General features: G+C 48.3%; 1 protein-coding gene and 1 long non-coding RNA gene across 2 annotated transcripts in view; both read left to right on the top strand.

The window, feature by feature from the left end:
- Positions 1–7,057, top strand: part of LOC308653203 (uncharacterized protein) — a 29,206-nt gene extending 22,149 nt beyond the window's left edge. Inside the window, exon 6 of the transcript XR_014023015.1 lies at positions 6,968–7,057. The gene's annotated coding sequence lies outside the window, so the exon portion shown is untranslated. The remainder of the gene's footprint in view (positions 1–6,967) is intronic.
- Positions 1–11,512, top strand: part of LOC308653205 — a 34,353-nt gene extending 22,841 nt beyond the window's left edge. The window contains exons 2-3 of the long non-coding RNA XR_014023019.1: positions 10,725–10,829; positions 11,396–11,512. This is a non-coding gene — a long non-coding RNA (uncharacterized lncRNA). The remainder of the gene's footprint in view (positions 1–10,724; positions 10,830–11,395) is intronic.
- Positions 11,513–24,186: the final 12,674 nt, after the last annotated feature.

Here is a 24,186-nt window from a genome sequence, read left to right on the forward strand (position 1 = left end):
TACATCTTGTTTTGTCAACAGATACCATACTATGATTTACAATCCTTGTCCAAATTAATGCACTGGTACACATAGTGAAATCTTCCCAGGCTACCCAATTCAAAAATTGGTGAAAAAACTGAATGATTGGGAGTTACTTGCCAACTTAGAAGTAGAGTTCTTTAGTTTTCCATCCTAAGTATTTAAGTTCTCTGGTATGAATTATCTGAAAAACATAAACTAAACAATTACCTAAACCCAACTTTTAACTGCAAGATTGTGCAATGCTTCAAAAACCCATTCAGATAAGTAGACAGAGGTAGCATATCCTTACAGTGCAGGGAAGGAAGGCGGGAGTTCCCTGAAGCAAAAAAGGGCTTCGGCAGCTGCTGGGAGTCCCTCCTTTTACTTACAGGATTAGCTCCTCTTTTGTAGGTGGTGGATCCTCTGTTTTTAATTTAGAAGCATCATAAACGGGGGCCTCATCATCTGAGGAATCACTTTCACTCACTGAAACTATTGATTCCCTGTCCTGAACCTCCATCAAAGTTCCCTGTGTCTGCAGTAAAAATTCATGCACTTTTACATCTCGAGATAAAAGTGCATCATTCACCAAATTCCACAAAGGAAAAGTAGCTACAGGAAAACTGTCTGGACCCTTTTCCCTTAAATCTTCTTTTACAATCAAGAACCATTAAATTTCCTGAGTGCAAAAACCAAGGAGATGCAGTTTCAATACCATGCATAAAAGCAGAAGCTGTCCTTTTATTAATTGCAGTTTCTTGTTTCTTAAGCAAAGCCATAATTGCCTGTTGCATTTGACTTCTTGAGATTTTTAATCTCATTATACCTCTCCCCTTCACTTACCTTTTCCAGTAAGGGAACTCTATGCTGCCCACCCAAGGACGCCACCTATCAGATCCTGCTGACAATCTGTAGTTCATGTTACAGCAGAGATGCTAAAGAAAGACACACACACACACACACACACACACACACACACACACATCCAGTAGAAATGAGCACCTCTTTATTTTTTCCCTTCTTCTTTTATACAGCAAAAAAGAAACACATCCTCTCGGCAGCTTAATCTTTTCAAGCATGGATAAACATTCTCAGTATAACTTTGTTCATGGTCACAGTGCCCTGCACTTCTTTTTATCTGACTTATAGTTAGTTATTTCCTGGCAAGCGCGCACGCACGCGCGTGCGCGCACACACACACACACACACACACACACACACACATATACAGATAGATAGATAGATAGATAGATAGATATAGATTTTAAACTTGGCAGAACATTCTTTTATTTTCTTAAGACAGCAACAAGACACAGTTCAAAGAGTTCATACTGAATTCTTGTGAATCCCCCTTGTTTTGCTAAGCACAGCCAAACTTAACTGTTTGTGTGCATGAGCACACACCAGGTGGGCCACATCTCTAGAGTCACTCTGGTCAGGAAGCTCCTGGGGCTTGATGAGTTCAGGTTTTCCCAACCTTGAGAGTAGCCACCATGGGCTAGGATTTCACTCCTTTTCTTCAAACCTCTGATCTCACCAAGTTGGGTTATGTCACCCTGTGTCAAAGACCACTTCCCAGAGGCCTCTGTGGTGGCCCAGTGCTGGCCTCTGCCCTTGGGCACAGGAGGGTAGCAGGGCTCCATGTGGCTGCCTGGCCCCTGGCTGCAACAGGCCAGATCAGGTGGAGGACTGGCTGGGGTGCAGGGAGGTGGCTCCTGGACTCCCTTTTGTTCTCTCTAGAGATTCCACTCCTCTTGGTGCTAGAGACAACAGAGCCAGACCTACAAACTGTAGTGGGAACAGTTTTCATCCAGTAACTCCTGAGGTGGAGGAAGAAGCAGAGTCCCCAAGAAGCCCAGACAGCTCCCCTCCAAGTGGGAGCCTTTCCCCTCTCTGCAGGATGTCTTCCCATCCCAGAAAGGCATCTCCCCTAGGGTGGGGGCTTCTCCACTCATAGCAGGGTGTCTTCACTCCCAGGTGTTGGCTCCACTCCCAGGGTTGTCTTTCCTCCCAGCAAGGTGTCTCTCTTTGCTGGGTGGGGGCATCTTTCCTCTCAGCAGTGTGTCTGCCCTCTTAGGGGGCATCTCCACTCCCAGCCAAGATTCAGGTGAGTTTTGTGGGCAGAGGGGCTGAGGGTCTGAGGGCAGGAACTGGTTGCCATCTTGGAATCTGTGTCACCTTCAGGCTGAGTAGGGAGCTTTCTTCTCAGAGCTGAGCAGAGGAACCCTGAATGCTGGACAAGGTGGTTCATTCCACAAGGAGGGAAGAGCTCCCCTCTCCTCAGAGCAGCCAGAAAAGTTGACAGTCCAGAAAAACCTCATGGGCCACATCTCTAAGGGCATCCTGGGGGTACCCCCCCAGAGCAGCCTGTGGGAGATTGCTGAGGGCCATTGCCAAGTAGGAATGACGCATCGAAATTTCCTTGCCAGCGTACCCCATGTTAAATGGACTTGCCTTGGAAATTCGCTGTGACATTGCATGTGTGTTTGAGAAAGGTGACCCTGCTCAAGGACCAGGGTAGATCCAGGTTTAGGGTGTATCCTGCAGGTTTTAGGAAGTATCCCGCTCTTTGGGTTTAGGGCGTTCTGGTTTAAGACAAATTTAAGGCATTCCCCGTTCCCGGTTTAAGACAATCTGGGTTTAGGGAAGTTCCAGGTTTAAGGTTATTGCTGCTGGGAATAGGGCGTATCCTGCTGCCTGAGTTCCCGTTGAGTTCTCGTGGAATTGAAAAAGTATTTTGGGACGTGAATTGTGGGGCAGAACTTGGATTTCCAGAGAACGTGTGTGTAGAGGCCGGTGTGAGTTTGGGAATAAAGAATTGCTGTTTGAATCTACAAAGCTGTGAGTGGCTCATGATCTTGTGCCCAGCCAGACTGCGGCAGGAGATGTCAGGCCTGGAGACCCCTTGGCTACATCTCTAGGGATACCTGAGGTTTCTCTCCTCAGACCAGCCTGAGGAAGATACCTGGCCTGTGGACCCTCCGGGCCATGTCTCTAGGGACATGAGGATTCCCTTTCCTCAGAGCAGCCTGGGGGAGACATCAGGCCTGGGGACCCTGGTGGTCTATGTTCATCTCTTGGGACACTCAAGGCAGGGGGAGATGCAGCCTGCAGCTCCAAGAAGCTGCTGGGGCTTGGTCTGAATTCAGGTTTCCCAACCCCTAGAGTGGCCACCATGGCCTGAGATTTCACTGCTTTTCTTCACACCCCTGATCCTACAGTGGGATTCTGTAACCCTGTGTCAAAGTCCACTTTCAGAGGCCTCTGAGGTGGCCAAATTTCTGGCTTCTGCCCTTGGGCACAGGAGTAAAGAAGGGCTCACTGTGCCTGCCTGGCCCCTGGCCGCAGCAGGCCTGACCTGGTGGGGGACAGGCTGGGGTGCAGGGAGTTGTCTCCTGGACTCCCTTTTCTGCTCTCTAGAGATTTCACTCCTCCTCTTGCCACAGACAGCACAGCCAGACCTAGTGACAGCAGTGGGAACACTCCTGGGGTTGAGAAAGAAGCAGAGTCCCCAGGAAGCCCAGATGCTCCCCTCCCAGCAGGAGCTTCTCTTCTTCCAGCAGGGTGTCTCCCCATACCAGGGAGTTGTCTCCCCTAGAGTGGGGGCCTCTTCTCTCCTAGCAGAGTGTCTCCACTTTTAGGGGGTGGCTCAAGTCCTAGGGGTGTCTCCCCTCCTAGCAGGGTGTCTCTCTTTCCTAGGGGGTTGTCTTGGTTAGTGGGGGCAAGCATCTCCCCTCCCAGCAGGGTATCTCCCCTCCCAGGGGTTGGCTTCCCTCTCAGCAGGTGTCTCTCCCTTAGGGGGAGGGTCACCCCTAGAGGGGTGTCTCCCCTCCCAGCAGGGTGTCTCCCCTCTCAGGGAGCATCTCCACTTTCAGCCAAGCTTCAGGTAATTAGCATAGTGGAAGGCAAGTGCGGAGCCTGGGGGCCTCCTTGAATGCTTTCTGGCCCTCAGGCTGAGGAGGGAGATTTCTCCTCAGAGATGAGCAGAGGAACCCTGAATGCTGGACAGTGTGGGTCATTCCACAGAGAGGGCAGAGCTGCCCACTTCTCAGAGCAGCCCCAGGACATGGACAACCCAGGCTGGGTAACCCCCGTGGACCTCATCTCTAGGTGTGCCCCTGGGTTCCCTCCCTGAGCATCCTGGGAGAGATGCCAGGCCTGGGGACACTGATGGGCCAACTCTACAGGGTTGCTGGGGTTCCTCTCCTCAGAATAGCCTCAGGGATATGCCAGGCCTGGGGACACTCTTGGCCATGACTCTAGTTATGCCCTGGGGTTCCCTCAAAGCAGCATGAGGAAATGCCAGGCCTGGGACCCTCTTGATGATGTCTCTAGCAATGCCGGGGATACTCATCTCAGAGCAGCCTACAAGAGATGCCAGTCCTGGGGACAATGATGAGTGATGTCTCTAGGGACGCCCAGGGTTCTCTCTCATCAGAGCAGCCTGGGGGGAGATGCCAGGCCTGGCCACCCTGTTAGGCTACATCTCTAGGGAATACCAAGATTCCCTATCCTTGGTGCAGCCAGGAGGAGATGTCTGGCCTGTGGACACTCTTCACATCTCTATGGACATCTTGGCTTCCCTTTCCTCAGAGCAGATTCGGGTAGGCACCAGGCCTGTGTCTCCTGGGAGCCACATCTCTAGGGACACTCTGGGCAGGAAGCCACTGAGGCTTGGTGAGTTCAGGTTTTCCCAACCTTGAGAGTGGCCACCATGGGGTAGGATTTCACTGGTTTTCTTCAAACCTCTGATGCCACAAATTTGGGTTATGTCACCCTGTGTCAAAGACCACTTCCAAGAGGCCTCTGTGGTGGCCCATTACTGGCCTCTCTCCTTGGGCACAGAAGTGAAGTGGGGCTCCATGTGCCTGCCTGGCCCCTGGCCTCAGCAGGCCTGATCTGGTTTTGGACTGGCTGGGGTGCTGGGAGGTGGCTCCTGGACTCCCTTTTGTTTTCTTTAGAGATTCCACTCCTCTTGGTGCTAGAGACAACCAAGCCAGACCTAGATACTGTAGTGGGAACAGGTTTCATCCAGTAACTCCTGAGGTGGAGGAAGAAACAGAGTCCCCAGGAAGCCCAGGCAGCTCCCCTCCAAGTGGGAGCTTTTTCCCTCCCTGCAGGATGTCTTCACATCCCAGGAAGGCCATGTCTCTAGGGATAAGTCGGGTTCTGTGTCACCCTCAGTCTGAGTAGGGAGTTTTCTTCTCAGAGCTGACTGCTGGAAAAGGTGGGTCATTCCACAAGAAGGGAAGACGCTCCCTCTCCTCAGAGCTACAGACAACAGAGCTACCATCTCCCCTATGGTTGGGACTTCTAACCTCCTAGCAGGATGTCTCCATTCCCATGGGCTTGCTCCACTCCCAGGGGTGTCTCCCCTCCCAGCAAAGTGTCTCACTTTACTTGGGGGTCATCTGGGGTCATGGGAGTGAGCATCTTTCCTCCCTGCAGTGTGTCTTCCCTCTTAGGGGGCATCTGCACTCCCATCAAAGATTCAGGTGAGTTTTGTGGGCAGAGGGGCTGAGGAAGGGTACTGGTTGCCATCTTGGAATCTCTGTCACCCCCAGGCTGAGTAGGGAGCTTTTTTCTTAGAGTTGTGCAGAGGAACCCTGACTGCTGGACAAAGTGGGTCATTCCACAAGGAGGGCAGAGTCCCCCTCTCATCAGAGCAGCCAGAAAAGATGACAAGCCAAAAAAACCTCTCAGGCCATGTCTCTAAGAGTATCTCAAAAGTACCCTCAGAGAGCAGCCTGGGGGAGATGCCAGGCCTGGAGTCCCTCTTGGCTATATCTCTATGGATGCCTCTGGTTCCTCTCCTCAGACCAGCCTGAGGAAGAATCCTGGCTTGGGTACCTACTCGGCCAATTCTCTAGGGACACGTTGGGTTCCCTTTGCTCAGAGCAGCTTGAGGAAGACATCAGGCCTGGGGACCCTGGTGGGCCATGTTTCTAGGGATGCCCGGGTTTCCTCTCCTCAGAGGAGCCTTCAGAATTTCCAGGCTGGGGACCCTCATGGACCATGTCTCTAGCGATGCCCAGGATTCCCTCCTCAGGTCAGCCTAGAGGAGATGCCAGGCCTCGGCACCCTGGTGGGCTACTTATATCTCTTGGGACAATTGAGGCAGTGGGCATGTGAAGCCTACAGCTCCCATAAGCTTCTGGGGCTTGGTCAGAGTTCAGGTTTCCTAATTCCTAGACTGGCCACAATGGGCTGAGATTTCACTGTTTTTCTTCACACCCCTGATCCTAAAGTGGGCTTCTGTCACCCTGTGTCAAAGACCACTTCCAGAGACCTCTGTGGTGGCCCCTTTCTGGCCTCTGTCCTTGAGCGCAGTAGTGAAGAAAGGCTCACTGACTGCCTGGCCCCTGGCCACAGCAGGCCTGACCTGATTGGGGACAGGCTGGGGTGCAGGGAGGTGGCTCCTGGACTTCCTTTTCTGCTCTCTAGAGATTTCACTTCTCCTCATGCCATAGACAGGACAGCCAGACCTAGTGACAGCAGTGCAAAAATTACTGGTGTGAAGGAAGAAGCAGAGTCCCCAGGAAGCCTAGGATGCTCCCCTCCCAGTGTGAGCTTCTCCCCTTTCAGCAGGGTGTCTCCCCTCCCAGCTGGGTGTCTTCACTTCTAGGGGCTGGCTCCACTCCCACAGGTGTCTCCCCTCCTAGCAGAGTATGCCTCTTCTCTAGGGGTTGTCTGGGTTGGTGGGGGCAAGCATCTCCCCTCCTAGGAAGGAATCTCCCTTCCCATGTGTTGGCTTCCCTCTCAGCAGGTGTCTTTCCCATAGAGGGGGGGTCACTCCACTAGATGGTGTATCTCCCCTAGCAGCAGGGTGTCTCCCCTCCTAGAGGACATCTCCACTCCCAGCCAAGCTTCAGGTGAGTAGCATAGTGGGGGGCTGAGGGCAGGGCCTGGGTGTCATCTTGGATGCTGTTTGGCCCTCAGGCTGAGGAGGGAGCTTTCTCCTCAGAGCTGAGCATAGAAACCCTGAGTGCTGAACAGCGTGGGTCATTCCACAGGGAGGGCAGAGCTCCCCTCTCCTCAGAGCAGACCCAGGACACGCCAGGCTGGGAAAACCCTCATGGACCTCATCTCTAAGTATATCCCTGGGTTCACTCCATGAGCTGCGTTGGAGAGATGCCAGGCCTGGGGACCCTGGTGGGACAAGTCTCCAGGGCTGCCGGGGTTCCTCTCCTCAGAACAGCCTGGGGGAGATGCCAGGCCCGGGGACACTGTTGGCCATGACTCTAGGTATGCCCCGGGGTTACTTCTCCTCAGAGCAGCATAAGGAGATGCCAGGCCTGGGATCCTCTTGGCCACATCTGTAGCAATGCCGGGGGTACTCTACTCAGGGTCACCCTGTGTCAAGGGGCCTCTGTGGTGGCCCATTGCTGGCCTCTGCCATTGGGCACAGGAGTGAAGCAGGGCTCTGTAAGACTGGAAGACGCCGCACCACATGACACAGATCACCAAAGAGGTTTCTGCTTTATTACAAAAGGCTATGTGTTTATATACGTCTAAGGAGAGGTCGCAGGGCTGAGGGAGATAACAGGTTGCCCGTTTATTGGCAAGCTCTTCCATATGTCAGTTCCGGAGACCAAGAAGTTAATTCTAATTGGGGCTAAGGCTTCCCACCAGCAGGGTTTGAACGTTTCGCACCAGTGAAAGAAACAAAGAGGAGAAAGAGGGTCGTTAGACGCCATGCTGGGGTTTTTCTCTGGGGTGCTGCTGCCATTATATGTTTACCCAACAGGCTCCATATGGCTGCCTGGCCCCTGGCCTCAGCAGGCCTGATCTGGTGGAGGACTGCCTGGGGTACAGGGAGGTGGCTCGTGGACTCCCTTTTGTTCTCTCTAGAGATTCCACTCCTCTTGGTGCTAGAGACAACAGAGCCAGACCTAGATACTATAGTGGGAACCAGTTTCACCCAGTAACTCCTGAGGTGGAGGAAGAAGCAGAGTCCCCAGGAAGCCCTGACAGCTCCCCTCCAAGTGAGAGCTTTTCCCCTCTCTGCAGGATGTCTTCACATCCCAGGAAGGCATCTACCCTATGGTGGGGGCTTCTCCACTCCTAGCAGGGTGTCTCCAATCTCAGGGACTGTCTCCACTCCCCTGGGTGTGTTTCCTACCAGCAAAATGTCTCTCTTTGCTAGGGGGCACATCTGGGGTAATGGGGGTGGGCATCTCTCCTCCCAGCAGTGTGTCACACCTCTTAGGGGGCATCTCCACTGCCAGCCAAGATTCAGGTGAGTTTTGTGGGCAGAGGGGCTGAGGGTGGGAACTAGTTGCCATCTTGGAATCTGTGTCGCCCTCAGGCTGAGTAGGGAGCTTTCTTCTTAGAGGTGAGCAGAGGAACCCTTACTGCAGGACAAGGTGGGTCATTCCACAAGGAGGCCAGAGTCACCCTCTCCTCAGACCAGCCAGAAAAGATGTCAAGCCAGAAAACCCTCACAGACCACATCTCTAGGGGCATCCTGGGGGTACCCATGGAGAATAGCCTGGGGGAGATGCCAGACCTGGAGACCCTCTTGGCTATAATTCTACAGATGCCTGGGGTTCCTCTCCTCAGACCAGCTTGAGGAAGATTCCTGGCTTGGGGACACTCCCAGCCATATCTCTAGGGACACGTGGGGTTCCCTTTCCTCAGAGCAGCCTCAGGGTGATGTCAGGCCTGGGGACCCTGGTGGGCCACGTCTCTAGGGATGTCTGGGTTTCCTCTCCTCAGAAGAGCCTTCAGAAATGCTAGGCTGAGGACCCTCATGGACCATGTTTCTAGCAATGCCTGGGATTCCCTCCTTAGATCAGCCTAGGGGAGACGCCAGGCCTAGGCACCCTGGTGTGCTAAGTATGTCTCTTGGGACACTCGAGGCAGGGGGCAGGGGCAGCCTGCATCTCCTAGAGCTGCTGGGGCTTGGTCGGCGTTCAATGTTCCCAACTCCTAGACTTGCCACCATGGGCTGGGATTTCACTGCTTTTCTTCACACCCCTGATCCTAAAGTGGGCTTCTGTCACCCTGTGTCAAAGACCACTTCCAGAGGCCTCTGTGGTGGCCCCTTTCTGGCCTCTGCCCTTGAGCACAGGAGTGAAGAAGGGCTCACTGTGACTGCCTTGCCCCTGGCCGCAGCAGGCCTGACCTGGTGGGGGATAGGCTGGGGTGCAAGAAGGTGGCTCCTGAACTCCCTTTTGTGCTCTCTAGAGATTTCACTCATCCTCATGCCACCAACAGCATAGCCAGACCTAGTGTCAGCCTTAGGAACACTCCTGGGGTGGAGGGTATCTAAGGATACCCGAGGTTCCCTCCTCAGGTCAGCCTAGGGGAGACTCAAGGCCTAGGCACACTGGTGGGCTATGTATGTCTCTTGGGACACTCAAGGCAGGGGGCAGATTCCCCAGGAAGCCTAGGATGCTCCTCTTCCAGCAGGAGTTTCTCCCCTCCCAGCAGGCTGTCTCCCCATCCCAGGGAATTGTCTCCCCTAGAGTGGGGGCCTCTGTCCTCCCAGCAGGGCATCTCCCCTCCCAGCAGGGTGTCTCCACTTCTAAGGGGTGGTTCCACTCCCAGGGGTGTCTCCCCTCCTTGCAGAGTGTCTCTCTTCCCTAGGGGTTGTCTGGGTTAGTGGGGGCAAGCATCTCCCCTCCCAGCAGGGAGTATCCCCTCCCAGGTGTTGGCTTCCCTCTCAGCAGGTATCTCTCTCCTAGAGGGGGGTGACTTTCCTAGAGTGGGGTGACTCACCTAGAGGGTGGTGACTCCCCTAGAGGGGTATCTCCCCTAGCAGCAGGGTGTCTCCCCTCCTAGGGGGCATCTCCACTCCCAGCCAAGCTTCAGGTGAGTAGCATAGTGGGGGGCTGAGGGAGGGGCCTGGGTGCCACCTTGGGTGCTGTCTGGGCCTCAGGCTGAGGAGGGAGCTTTCTCTTCAGAGCTGAGCAGAGGAACCCTTTCTGCTGGACAACATGGGTCATTCCACAGGGAGGGCAGAGGTCCCCTCTCCTCAGAGCAGCCTCAGGGCATGCCAGCTTGGAAACCCTCATGGACCTCTGTGAACGTCTAGAGTGTTGGGGTCCCTGGGTAAGGTTCGCGAAATAACCGGGACACAGGGGATGCAGAGCAAAGGCAGCAGTTGCAATTGCATGCTGAGATTTATTTGCAAGTTCCTTTTATATTCTTCTTCTAACAAAGCAAGCAATTAACACTTTACCCACATTGCCCAAATGTCATGCCTCAGCGGGTACACAGAGCTAAATTCAGATCGTTCCTGTTCATATGATAAGTACCCTCCCAAAGTTCTTTGTAAACATTATCTAATCCTCTGAGGATGCATTTGTTTCTTTAGAATGTACTGTTCCCAGGACAAGTATGCAGGAAGCTTCTTCCTCCTAGCCAAACCATGCAGAACTTGTGACTTGCGATAAGGGGAAAAGAACTTTTTCTCCTCCTAACTGAGGTTTGCCTCAGCTGACCTAAATCACAACCACAGCTCTTGCAACCTGTCAGGCCTGAGGGAGCTAAACTCTGCACACTCGAACCCCAACAGACCTCATCTCTTAGGTGTGCCCCTGGGTTTTCTCCCTGAGCAGCCTGGAAGAGATGCCAGACCTGGGGACCCTGGTGGGCCAAGTCTACAGGGCTGCCAGGTTTCCTCTCCTCAAAACTGCCTCGGGGAGATGCCAGGCCTGGGGACACTCTTGGCCATGACTCTAGGTACACCCCGGGGTTCACTGTCCTCAGAGCAGCCTGAGGAGACACCAGACCTGGGACCTTCTTGACTACATCTCTAGCGATGCTGGGGGTACTCTTCTCAGAGCAGCCTAGAAGAGATGCCAGGCCTGGGGACAATGGTGAGTGATGTCTCTATGGACACCCGGGGTTCCCTCTCATCAGAGCCATCTGGGGGGAGTCGCCAGGCCTGGCCACCCTGTTGGGCTACATCTCTAGGGAATACCAATGTTTCCTCTCCTCAGAGCAGCCACAGGGAGATGTCTGGCCTGGGGACACTCTTCACATCTCTATGGACACCTCGGCTTATGTTTCCTCAGAGCAGCCATGGGGAGGTGCCAGGCCTGGATCCCTGGTGAGCCACATATCTAGGGACACTCTGGGGAGGAAGCTGCTGAGGCTTGGTGAGTTCAGGTTTTCCCAACCTTGAGAGTGGCCACCATGGGGTAGGATTTCACTGGTTTTCTTCAAACCTCTGATGCCACAAATTTGGGTTATGTCACCCTGTGTCAAAGACCACTTCCAAGAGGCCTCTGTGGTGGCCCATTACTGGCCTCTCTCCTTGGGCACAGAAGTGAAGTGGGGCTCCATGTGCCTGCCTGGCCCCTGGCCTCAGCAGGCCTGATCTGGTTTTGGACTGGCTGGGGTGCAGGGAAGTGACTCCCAGACTCCTTTTTGTTCTCTCTAGAGATTCCACTCCTCTTGGTGCTAGAGACAACCAAGCCAGACCTAGATACTGTAGTGGGAGCAGGTTTCATCCAGTAACTCCTGAGGTGGAGGAAGAAACAGAGTCCCCAGGAAGCCCAGGCAGCTCCCCTCCAAGTGGGAGCTTTTTCCCTCCCTGCAGGATGTCTTCACATCCCAGGAAGGCCATGTCTCTAGGGACAAGTCGGGTTCTGTGTCACCCTCAGTCTGAGTAGGGAGCTTTCTTCTCAGAGCTGAGTAGAGGAACACTGACTGCTGGAAACGGTGGGTCATTCCACAAGAAGGGCAGACTCTCCCTCTCCTCAGAGCTAGAAACAACAGAGCCACCATCTCCCATATGGTTGGGGCTTCTCCCCTCCTAATGGGATGTCTCCAATCCTAGGGGCTTGCTCCACTCCCAGGGGTGTCTCCCCTCCCAGCAAAGTGTCTCACTTTACTTGGGGGGCATCTGGGGTCATGGGAGTGAGCATCTTTCCTCCCTGCAGTGTGTCTTCCCTCTTTGGGGGCATCTGGTCTCCCAGCCAATATTCAGGTGAGTTTTGTGGGCAGAGGGGCTGAGGAAGGGTACTGGTTGCCATCTTGGAATCTCTGTCACCCTCAGGATGAGTAGGGAGCTTTCTTCTCAGAGCTGCTCAGAGGAACCCTGACTGCTGGACAAAGTGGGTCATTCCACAAGGAGGGCAGAGTCCCCCTCTCATCAGAGCAGCCAGAATAGATGACAAGCCAGAAAAACCTCTTAGGCCACGACTCTAAGAGTATCCCAGGGGTACCCTCAGAGAGCAGCCTGGGGGAGATGCCAGGCCTGGAGTCCCTCTTGGCTATATCTCTATGGATGCCTCTGGTTCCTCTTCTCAGACCAGCCTGAGGAAGAATCCTGGCTTGGGTACCTACTCAGCCAATTCTCTAGGGACACATGGGGTTCCTGTTCCTCAGAGCAGCCTGGGGGAGATGTCAGGCCTGGGGACCCTGGTGGGCCATGTTTCTAGGGATGCCCGTGTTTCCTCTCCTCAGAGGAGCCTTTGGAAATGCCAGGCTGGGGACCCTCATGGAGCATGTCTCTAGCGATGCCCGGGATTCCCTCCTTAGGTCAGCCTAGAGGAGATGCCAGGCCTAGGCACCCTGGTAGGATATTTATGTCTCTTGGGACACTCAAGGCAGAGGGCAGGGGCATCCTGCAGCTTCCAGAATCTGCTGGGACTTGGTCGGATTTCAGGTTTCCCAATTCCTAGACTGGCCACCATAGGCTGGGATTTCACTGCTTTTCTTCACACCCCTGATCCTAAAGTGGGCTTCTGTCACCCTTGTCAAAGATCACTTCCAGAGGCCTCTGTGGTGGCCCTTTTCTGGCCTCTGCCCTTGGGCGCAGGAGTGAAGAAGGGCTTACTATGGCTGCCTGGCCCCTGGCCACAGCAGGCCTGACCTGGTGGGGATCTGGCTGGGGTGCAGGGAGATGGCTCCTTGGCTCCCTTTTCTGCTCTCTAGAGATTTCATTCCTCCTTATGCCACAGAAAGCACAGCCAGAGTAGGGAAAGCAGTGGGAACATTTCTGGGGTGGAGGAAGAAGCAGAGTCCCCCGAAGCCTAGGATTCTTCCCTTCCAGCAGGAGCTTCTCCCTTACCAGCAGGGTGTCTCCCCATCCCATGGAAGTGTCTGCCCTAGAGTGGGGGCTTCTGCTTTCCTAGCAGGGTGTCTTTACTTCTAGGGTGTGGCTCCAGTCCTATGGGTGTCTCCCCTTCTAGCAGGGTGTTTCTCTTCCATAGGGGGTTGTCTGGGTTTGTAGGGGCATGCATCTTCCCTCCCATCAGGGTATCTCCCCTACCAGGGGTTGGCTTCCCTGTCAGCTGGTATCTCCCTTAGGAGGAGTGTCACCCCTAGAGGGGATGTGACTCCCTTAGAGGGGGTGTCTCCCCTCCCAGCAGGGTGTCTCCCCTCCCATGGGGCATCTCCACTCCCAGCAAAGTTTCAGGTGATTACCATAGTGGGAGCCTGAGTGGGGGGCCTGGGTCCACCTTGGATGCTGTCTGGGCCTCAGGCTGAGGAGGGAGCTTTCTCCTCAGAGCTGAGCATAGGAACCCTGACTGCTGGACAACATGGGTCATTCCACAGGGAGGGCATAGCTCCCCTCTCCTCAGAGCAGCCCTAGGAGAGGCCATGCTGGGAAACCCTTGTGGGCCTCGTCTCTAGGTGCGCCCCGGGTTCCCTTCCAGAGCAGTCTAGTTGTCTGAGTGTCTAATTGTTTAGGTAATATATGTTTATCTAATTGTTTTTCTTTAATATAAAACACATAATTTATACATTTCTTATATATGCATTTATCTGATGCTCTGCCTTTTAATTGCAGATATTTGAGATAGATGTATTTTACCATATATTTTCTTTCAAGAGGTGAAACAACAATCAAGTAATCTCATATTAGTATACAAACTGTATTAGATGATAAACAGATATAATTCTGTCTACAGAAATATCCAAGTACTTTAACTATATTTTCATGAAGATATTTTTTCTTATCAAGGTACAATAACTTGTTTTGATTCTAAAGTTTTGTTCCAAAGTATAACCAGGAAAAGTTTTTTTTTTTTTAGAGAGAGTGAGAGAGGAGAGAGAGTGAGAGAGAGAGAATTTTTAATATTTATTTTTTTAGTTCTCGGCGGACACAACATCTTTGTTGGTATGTGGTGCTGAGGATCAAACCCGGGCCGCACGCATGCCAGGTGAGCGTGCTAACGCTTGAGCCACATCCCCAGCCCCCAGGAAAAGTTTTAAAAGAAAAGAAGATGCTTCAACAGAGAAGAAGCACACATTGAAGGTCCTCAGAAGAAGAAAAAAATCATCTTTGGGTAAAACAATGTCTTTCTATTCTAGGTTTTAATAATAAAGATATTTTCCTAAATAGATCTTTATATCATTATCTAGACAGACAGATCATATAGAAAGTTAAAATAATTGAGAAAAAGATTTATATGTACTGGACTGACTATAAGAATTTTAACTAATTAATTTAAGAATATTTCAGGCTATTTTCCTGATTTTACTATGCTGATATGAGCTAATATTTTGTCCATATTTAGACATGATGAAGACATATTAAAATGTTAAGTTAATTTTCTTTAAGGAAGGTCTTTATTGCCTAATGATTTCTACTATTCAAGGCAAGGATTAATTTTTTCAATAAATTCATATCCTTAATTAAACACTGAATATATTAAACTGCTGACTTAGATCCCAATTTTGACAATTCTATTTGGTTACTAAATTTGATTGATTCAAATACACTGCTGATTCTTACATGTTACTTTGTTTCTTGGATAATTATGAGATTTGGGAGAACATTTTATTAGGACTGAGGTTTTCCAAATTAAAGTTGTATGTTAGTTTTGAGCAATAATGGTTACAAACCTTGTTGAAAATTCATTGGTACTTTATAAGTTCTCTGACTGGACCTATTATCTGTAAAAAAATATGATAAAATTTATATATCACTCTCTACACTGGGAAGTAACCTTAATCATATTTTCTAAAAGACAATTAAGAGACACCTAATTAAAGGATAATATTCTGAAACATAGAGATATTTTAAGACTTTGTCTCAGAAAGAGGTTGATGGTTGTTTCTAAATTGTTAGAATAAATTATCTATATAGGGTAATTACAATAATCAATAAAAGGTATCTCATTTTCATATCTAGCCTTAATTACTCTTAAGAGAAGGCCTTAAAATTTTACCTACCAAAAACTATAATCAAAGGAAACCTCTCAAACTTAATATAGACCAAAATAAATTCAGGGAGATTTCCAAGAGATCCAGATTCATATATTAATATATTAGAATCTACACCAGATCTTTAATCAATTTTATTAAATAAAGAAAAGGGGGAAAACAGGACTCCACAGGCACACACTACATCTTACAAATATTTCAAAATTTTCTTAAATTGTGATACTGAGAGTCTTATTGTTACTGAACATGATTCAGTAAATTAATCAGATTTCAAAAGATAAAGTTTAAACCTGTCATCATGATAATGACTGAGAAACCTGGCACAGGAAGGTAAATTTTCAGCTGCAGAGTTTATAGCTATATAGATTCATGAGCTTGTCAGGTCAGTAAAAATTATGAAGAGACTTCTATGGACCCATTTCTCAGGTCCATTTTTAATGTACATTGCAGTGTGGACTGGAAAGTCCACCAATGAAACTAGATTAACTGTACTAATGATACCACTAGTTATTGAGTGACAAGTCCTGCTTCCCCATGAAGTTTGAACATTAGAGAAGCATGCTGAGGTAAGCATATGAACCAGGGTTTATTTAAAAGGGGATAACATAGACTTCTCCCGTGAGGGAGAAGGGGGTCATAGCTGGTATCCCAAGAAGCAAGGTGTTGTGCCCTTTTTATATGACCTAGGCTTTCTTTGTTATCCTGCCTTTCCCCCCTTATCTTTCTCCTTCCTTTCTAGTGGCTAGGCCCAGGAATGCTCAGTGGGTAGGTCAAAAGGTGGGAAACAGGTAGGCTGAAGAGGGAAAAGCAGTGTAGAAGTCCTGGACATATTAACAACCTTATAGCTCCCTGTAGGGAGGGCAAATTCCTGGGACAGGTTACCTTGGGAACAGGTTGGAGCAGAGGCAGGTTCTTGATAAGATCCCTCAGGGGACAGTCTCCAACTTCCCCGACTCACTCAAAATTGGCCTCCTTGACCTGACCTGTCTCAATACTGACTGCCTGTCTAATTCTGTCTTCACTGACTGTAGTGGTCAATTATACCTATATGTTGATCCTATGGTAAACAGGATGTCTGGAAGTATCATTTGAGAAAAAGACAGCATATAAGAAACCTAAACCAGCCAATCATGCTGGTCCCTAAGATTAAGACTATATTTACTTATCTAGGCAATTGTCAGAAAAATTAATAAAATAGATTTTTTCCTATTCAAGACAGTTATTTACATAGAATATCCACCAATGTATTATTGCCCTAATATTTCTACAATAGAAGTTGATACCTTTTCTAAGTGGATGGATTGTGCATGTCTTGTCAGTACAACACAAGATATCTAGAAATAAAGTATATATTTTAGGCTGGTCTCCTAGAATGGACAAGAACAATTACATGAGGATGCCATAACTCCTAGAAACTTTAAACTCCCAGTGAGATGGCATCCAAAAAGATGTTTTGATGTTTGACTCCAACCTTCAGAATATTTATATTACTGACAGACCTAATAAACTCCTTAAATGTGAGAATTAAGAGTAAGGATGAAAAATACAACTTATATTATGGTTATCTCTAGCTAATATTTCAGATCTATTATATGCTGAAGTTCATGTTCAGGCTTTAAAACAGGTGCATGCCAATTAACCAGACCTAGGTCAGCTCTTGATCTCATGATCCTTGAAGTGATACTTTAAATATTATTCCTTACTTCTACAATATTTCTTGTGGTTATATCTTAAAACTTATATTGATTTTCTTAATATTTGACTTAAATTACTTCCAAGACTCTTCATAGTCAGATAAGTGCTGATGGAAGGATTGGAACTAAGTTAAAATGCTCTAAAAAGCCACTGTAATAAATACTGTGAATGAGCTCTCTGCTCTATGGTTTGTGGAAAGGCCTAAATGCCATGCCAAATAAAAATGTATATGTTACTATGGCCAAACAGAATGCTTCCCAATAAAATTGGGAAAAGATTAAGAATCTTCTGATAAGCATTGGCAAAATAATAATAATAACCTGGATCTTCCAAAGTTAATTAAATGACTTTAATCCTAAATATGTTGAAACATTCCACATGGTGTGTCATTGAGATAATATGTTTTCTACTAATTCCTTTTGTGTTTCAATAGTAGATCATGATGACCTCGGACCAAGAATCCAGTGACTAAAAGATATAATTCCCCAAATGTATTTAAATATTAAGAAAGGGGGAATATGTGGGGAGCCACATTGAGCTACCATGTCTTCGAGTCCTGATGCACCACAAGGATCTGAAAGATCACTGTAGTTGGCGTGGTAGTGCCATGACTCATGACTTGGTCTTTTCCCCCATTCAGATAGCAAGGCCAGTCTTCTGAGTAGACACACCCCTGAAGTTGAGCTATACTCACCTATTCTTTTGTAACACTACCCCTTTGCCCTGTTTGGGATAAAATGTTCCATGGAAACTCCCTAAAAAAAGGCCATGCTTTTAAGCATGGCCTTTCTAGATGTCAGTCAACCTGCTGACAGCAGACATCATGAAGCCACACTCAACCCCCTGAAACCTGACCACTTACATCATTTGAATGGCTTCTCCCCAATTAAAGGGTTCAGTACATGTTCTCTCTCTCTTTCCATGAACCCCTAAGGTCAGAGGAGCCTTCACAGGACCCAAAGAAAAAGGTTTCTCTGTCTCTTGTGTGATTACTTCATGCAACCCAGTTCAGTTTATGTGGAGTGACCCTAAGTGTTTTAGTCATGAGAAATGCAACAATTATGGGTAATGTTATTGTGAGTTTTGCCCTCTCACCTCTGTCAGGAATCCCATGGAAACTGAAAGCCATATACCCTGGTGCCCTGAGGATTCTGAGTATTGTTAGCTCCAGTATTAGGGCTATGGTAAGTTTAGGGTTTGTTTTGGTACTAGGGATTGAACCCAGGGGTGCTTAAGCACTGAGCCACATCTCCAAACTTTTTATTTTTTGAGACAGGGTCTTGTTAAGTTGCTTAGGGCCTCACTAAATTGCTAAGGCCAGCTTTGAACTTGTAATCCTTCAACCTCAGCCTCCCAAACCTCTGGGATTAAATACAATGTTTAGCATTTTGCCAATTATCTTCTAGGGATCCTGGTGGTTTCTTCCAATTAGAATTGTGGGTAATGCATTCCTGTGTTTAGCCCACTCACTATAAAAGGAGGGCTCTGACAACTTCTGCCCCTTGGCATCATGGTTGATATAATTCTGATTTTTGCCCACATACCTCTGCTAGTAGTCACATAAAGATGAATGCCTCATGCTTGCCCTGGTACCCTGAAAATTCTGAGCAGTTAGGGTTAGGGCTAGGATTAGGGCAAGGGCTAGGAGTTGGGTTAATATTTGCCCTTTGCTGATTTCTACATGGGATCCTGGAAGTATCTGCCACTTCAGATTGTGGGTAAGGTAATCTATTATGTGCCTGCTTATTGTGGAGAATCCTTGGAGCATTGGGTGCTCCCTAGCATTTGGGGTATAAGGAGAGTAAAGGGTGAAAAATGACTGAGAGAACCTGGGGGCAGGTGCCCACTGTGTTTCTAGGAGAGATTGAGGGTGACATTGAAGTACAAAGAGAGTGAAGTGCTTATAATTAGGGTCAGGGTGAACCACAGGCAAGCTCGGTTCAAGTGGTCAAGAGCCAGGGTGACAGAAGGGAGGTCACTGACCTGATGAGAAGTAGGGTCCTGGAGGCTCTTACCATGTGGTAAGTAGGGGTGATGCACCTCAGCCAATGTCTGTACAGGGGAAAACTGATCAATGACCCTCTTTCTCACTGTAAATTTGGATAAATGAGATAAAGCCTCTTTTCTGCAGAATCAAAACAAGGATGTCTGCTGTTGCCCTCAGATATGGTCATTGTCCTAAAACTCACCCATTGCTTAGGCATTAGAACCAACAAAACCTGTCCCATTCAACCACAACCACTAATGCCAGATGACCCCAAATCATAATCTACAAAACCACAATCCCCAGGCATATAGCATTTCCAGCACAGTTCTCCTAGGACAAACACAATTTCAAGGCCACTGGCTGCCAGGTGCTGTCATCCCCTCAGGCAGTTGGGCCATCTCTTATGCTCAGTTCCCCTCCTTCCTTAGTTGGAGACCAGGGTTTAGAGATGGAGGCTGGGGCACAGCAGTGATGAACTTGGCTCAGGTGGCCTAGGATAGCTGGGCTAGATGCCATGTCTGCCTCCCTACTTGAGGTTGTGTTATACTGCATGTGGACTATGCTCCCTCCTCCCTCCAGTGGGTTGTGGAATTTCTTTCCTTACAGGATTTACCCACCCATGCAGCAGCTATCACCAGAGTGTTCCTGGAGAAGGGTCCAGGCCCAAGTGATGAGCTGGCAGAGGTGGGCAGCTTCCTGGTGACAGTGCTCCCACCATAGACTCCTGATTTATGGTCCCCAGAGGTAGGCCCCAAGAGCCTTCAGCCTAGATAAGCATTTCTGCAGGACATGAGGTTGGATACTGCCTGATTTATAGACTTGCCATCTCAGAATATGCAGATAAAGCCTTCCTCAAGGATTTCTGAAAACTCTAATAGTTCCTGCCTACATCTTTCAAAAATAGCAGTTTTGCCTTCTAATAAAAGAACAGGCTGGGAAGGGTCTTTAACAGCCTAGGTAAGAAACTGCTCTTGATGACATCAAAGCTATGTACTGTTGAAGATGCAGCAGAGATGACCAAGGTCTCTGGGGAACTGCAGAGATGGGGTTGAAAGTGTGAAGGTGTCATATGGGGTCCCCTTTGGAGAGATAGACCAAGTTCAAAGATGGGAAAACAAGTAGGAGACCACAGAGACAGGTTGGACATTGTGGTGGAATGGTCTGGGGTCCTCTGTGGAGAGATTAAGGCCTCCAGACTGGGAATACAGGTTATGGGTTGAAGAGAGAGGGGGTGGGATGGAGAAATGTGATGGGATGGTCTGAGGTTCTCCAGTGGAGAGAGGATCACCTCCACCACACTTGTCCTATCTCCATTAGTGGCCACCAGGACTAGGTCCCTGGGATAGAGCTAAAGTTCTGGGGACCCAAGGCAGGTGCTCAGTGAGGGAAGAATTAGGGAATATGAGGAAAGGGTAGTAGCCCCCACATCACATCCTCTGCTTGCTGAAATGATACAATTATTAGAACACAGATGAACTTGCTGTTGCCAGGGTAGGACAGATGCCTCAGAGCCACCTGTGTCCCTGTGGGTGGCTGACAGTTGCTTACCTGTTCTTCTGTGGATGACATTTGCATGTTGGTGGTTATGTTGTGGGGCAGGTCACTCAGAAAATACCAAGTCCCAGTTTTGTCCAAATTGAAGAGTCTTTATTCTGACTGGCTGGGACTGCTTCCTACAGGACCAAGTTGTCTCTGCAAAAAACAGCCTTGAACTTCAACATTTTAGGGTATTTAAAGGCAAAAGCCACATCCAGGTTGATGTAGCTGCAAGCAAGCAGGGTACAGAAGCTGAATTGAGCAGTTAATGAAACAATGCAACAGATGTTCCATGTTGCCATAGCAGCAAGCAAGCAAAAGGGAAGTGTGTCAAAATGACCCCAGTTGAGTACAAGTTAGAGAATAATTACTAACGGTTACTACTAATGGTTACTAGACAATCTCTGTCAGGGTACATTGCCCAAGAAAAATGGGACCAAAAGAGAACAGTTTTACTTTGTATAAAAATTGACATTTTGGGGGCTGGGGATGTGGCTCAAGCGGTAGCGCGCTCGCCTGGCATGCGTGCGGCCCGGGTTTGATCCTCAGCACCACATACAAACAAAGATGTTATGTCTGCTGAAAACTTAAAAATAAATATTAAAAAATTAAAAAAAAGAATTGACATTTTGTGTTGAAAAGTATGCTATGCTAGGTAAATATTAATGAGTACAGAGGCAGGTCTTTCCCATAGGAGAAGTATTTCTTGCAGGATATGGAGTCTCAGGATAAAATGGAGTCTGTTGATCATTGCCCATATAGCCTGACCCATAACAGAGCATTACAAAATAGGCTGCTGTGAATATTCCTGTGCATGTGTGCTCTGCAAACCCCTTCACTTTCCCTGGTGCACAACTGACCACCAACATGGAGGCATGTGTTGACATGTTTAGGAATAACTGTTGTCCTGGGTGACTATGTTTGCCCATTCTCTGCTCTCCCTCCTCCTGATCCTTAACTTTGTCCTAATGGCCTCCCATCTCCTTCATAACTCAGGCCCATCCTTCACCATCTCCTCCTTCACATGCGTGCACTGGATCCATCTCCATAAACTTGCTCTGACACCCTATTTTCTCTTGCCCTGTGACTTGTGGAGCAACTCTATTCAGGATGTGTCACATTTCCCTCTTAACAGACATCCTTTACAGGGTTGAGCATTCACATTGAGCACCTAGGATGACTCCTAATGTGGAAACACATTGGTGGGATGATCTTGTTAGGGAGACAGAGCCCATCCTGATGTGTAAAAAGGAGGACTGCAATATCTTGTCACATAGCACCCCTGAGGCAGGGCCCATCTCGACACTGTTCTTCTGCCAGGGCCCCAGAGCAGCTGCCAGCACCATCTGCCACCCCAGGCCCCATTGTCTGCCATAGAGCTGAGCCAACTCCTGCTCTCCAGCAAGATGAGGCCTTCCTATGAGCACCACATGTTTCCCTCTTCCTTCATGATTTAGAGCTCAAGGCTGAGGAAGGCTCAGCTAGTGTTGTTGATATGAATATATGAGGTTAACAAAGATCAGAGACAACTCACAGCTGGATGTTAGTGGACTGAGAGCTGGAGTGGGGTTGTTGCAGGGAATTGTCCCCTCCAGAGTCCAGAGTATGGCCTGCACAGGGCCAGGAGGTTCCGTGGGGAAGACAGACCTTGGGAGAGGTGCCTCTGCATGTAATGCTTTGTTGGCTTTCTGGGAACATTGGCCTAAAGCTGGGCCTCCTGTGATGCCTTCTTGGAAGGCAGGAGGCTACTTGAACTTTCAGTGGCATCTGGGCAGAAATATGTATGCGGAGCCAGGTCAGCCCCCCATGAGGATCAGGTAAAGATTATCAGTTTTTCAACAAAAATTATAGAGCTTCATTTTGAGTAAAAAACAGAGGTCCCCAGAAATTTCTTAAGGTTTCTGTGGAGACAAAAACACTGCCACCCATTCAGTAGTGTGTTTGGCAGCTCCTTGTGTTAGAGGGAGCATTTGAGAAATGTTCAGAAATTGAGCAGCAGCCACAGGTCAGAATTGAGCTCCCTGTGTCCTCTGTGCAGTGAAGTCTTACCTAGAGAGGGAAGTGTTCCTTTTCCCACCACCTGTGCACAAGATCACATTCCTGCACCCCATTAGCCTTCTAAATGGGGTGTGGCCTGCATTCTGAAATGCTTGTGTCCATGGGGCATCTCCTTTGAGTACTGTGAGGGAAACCTGACTGAGGAAGGCCCAGGGAGGGTTGACAAGGGTGGATTTTGATTAAATTGTAATTCATTGGGTTTGAGAAGAGGGCTGTAGCCCCCAGCTTATTCTACCCTCACTGCCTTAAAAGGCTGGCTGGGCCCAGTGGACACAGGTGAGATACCATGACCAGGTGGAGCATCCTTTTCTGTGCCTTCCTGAGACACCCTTCCTGCTGAGATTAAAAGGGACACCTCGGCTGTTCCAAACTGTGGATGGCTAGGGGGGCATGAGAGATTGGTGGGCTTTCTGGATTCTGGGATTTTGGAGATTGAGTTTCTAACACAAAAAATTTTAAACACATGTGGAATGCAAACATTCAAGCCATAGTGGCATGTTTTTAGATTCAGGCATGGGATAATGGGTTCAATTTCAGCTTCAATGTGCAAACTTATGTTGTGGAATAAAGGGAACACTGGATCTCTTTGGCCATTCTGAATAGAATTTCTGTGTATAAATGCATGTTGTATATACATATTTTCAAGACATATTTTCTAAGCAATTGTCTAAATTCTTAAGATTTTATTGGATCATATGGTGTGCTTATGTATTGCTCTGGAAAAAACTTAAAACTTTTAAAAGTGATGAACTATTATGCATTTCACCAGCAATGAATGAGAGTTCTGGTTCTACATCTTCCAATTGAAAAAGTTTGGAGCCATTGAATGCAGTTGAAGTTCCATACAGCATTGTGGGTCATTTCCCCTCATGTCAGGTGTAGCTGAGCAGCATTTCTATGCTTCTTTGCCATTTTCATATCTTCTTTGTTGAGTTGTCAGTTCAGATGTTAACCCATTTTAATTCAATTGTTTCTTACCATATTTAGGATACAAGTCCACTTTAGATGGACTTCATGTATTTTCCAAATATTTTCACCAGTCTCTGGCTTAATTTTTTTGTTCCTTTAATATGAATTTTTCAGGGTAGATGTTTTTATTTAAAATAATTGGGGGTGGGGGCTGGAGCTGTGGCTCAGTGGTAGAGCACTTGCCTAGCATGCATGAGGCACTGGGTTTGATTCTCAGTGCCACATATAAGCAATTAAATAAATAAAGGTCCATCAATAACTAATAAAAATATATTTTTAAAAATTGGTACTGAACATAAAACACAGGGGTGTTCTACCACTGAGCTATATTCCCAGCTCTTCTTAACTGTTTTACTTTGAGACAGGTTCTTGCTAAGTAACCTCAGGCTACCTAGTAGCTGGGACTATAGGCATGCACCACCATGCACAGCGACAATTTAAATTTAAATTAAGTCCACATTATCAATTCTTTCTTTCATGGATTTGTTTTTGCAGCTGTATTTTTTAATAAAAACTCAATATGAAACATGGTCATAGTAGTTTCTACTATAATTATTATAGTTTCACATTTTTGATGTATGCCATGGACTATTTAGAGTGAGTTTTGTGAACCTTATAAAGGTTTTCCCTGTCCATTTCTCCCATAGGGTTTCCAAACACTCCAACACCATCTGTGCAGTAGATGCTGTTTTCTTCATGAAGGTCTCTTTCCTTTGACAAAATCAGCTGCCTGTAGGCATGTGTGAGTTTTGGGCTCTCCACTCATCTCCATTTATATCTACCTGTGTATCCCTTCACAGCATCACATT

The sequence above is a fragment of the Spermophilus citellus genome (assembly GCF_964194105.1).
Source record: "Spermophilus citellus genome assembly, chromosome: 7".
NCBI classification, from domain to species: Eukaryota; Metazoa; Chordata; class Mammalia; order Rodentia; family Sciuridae; genus Spermophilus; species Spermophilus citellus.